The sequence below is a fragment of the Alligator sinensis genome, unplaced genomic scaffold, assembly GCF_000455745.1.
Source record: "Alligator sinensis unplaced genomic scaffold, ASM45574v1 scaffold226_1, whole genome shotgun sequence".
Classification (NCBI taxonomy): domain Eukaryota; kingdom Metazoa; phylum Chordata; order Crocodylia; family Alligatoridae; genus Alligator; species Alligator sinensis.
Genome location: NW_005842028.1, coordinates 572,660 through 573,551, shown reverse-complemented (window position 1 = coordinate 573,551; position 892 = coordinate 572,660).

Genomic DNA, 892 nt, shown 5'->3' with positions numbered 1-892 from the left:
AAGAGTGCTGGGTCTAGATGACCCCAGCTAGATGGTTATCTAACCTCCTCTTGAAGACCCCCAGGGTAGGGGAGAGCACCACCTCCCTTGGGAGCCCGTTCCAGACCTTGGCCACTCAAACTGTGAAGAAGTTCTTCCTAATGTCCAATCTAAATCTGCTCTCTGATAGTTTGTGGCCATTATTTCTTGTAACCCCCAGGGGCGCCTTGGTGAATAAATACTCACCAATTCCCTTCTGTGCCCCCATGATGAACTTATAGGCAGCCACAAGGTCGCCTCTCAACCCTCTCTTGCGGAGGCTGAAAAGGTCCAGTTTCTCTAGTCTCTCCTCGTAGGGCTTGGTCTGCAGGCCCTTAACCATATGAGTGGCCCTTCTCTGGACCCTCTCCAGGTTATCTGCATCCCTCTTGAAGTGCGGCGCCCAGAATTGCACGCAGTACTCCAACTGCGGTCTGACCAGCGCCCGATAGAGGGGAAATATCACCTCCTTGTACCTATTCGTCATGCATCTGCTGATGCACGATAAAGTGCCATTGGCTTTTCTGATGACTTTGTCACATTGCCGACTCATGTTCATCTTGGAGTCCACTAGGACTCCAAGATCCCTTTCCACTTCCGTGCCACCCAGCAGGTCATTCCCTAGGCTCTAGGTGTGCTGGACATTTTTCCTCCCTAGGTGCAGCACTTTGCATTTCTCCTTGTTGAACTGCATTCTGTTGTTTTCTGCCCACTTGTCCAACCTGTCCAGGTCTGCTTGCAGCTGTTCCCTGCCCTCCGGCGTGTCCACATCTCCCCATAGCTTTGTGTCATCTGCAAACTTGGACAGAGTACACTTCACCCCCGCGTCCAAGTCACTGATGAAGACATTGAAGAGTATCGGTCCAAGGACCGA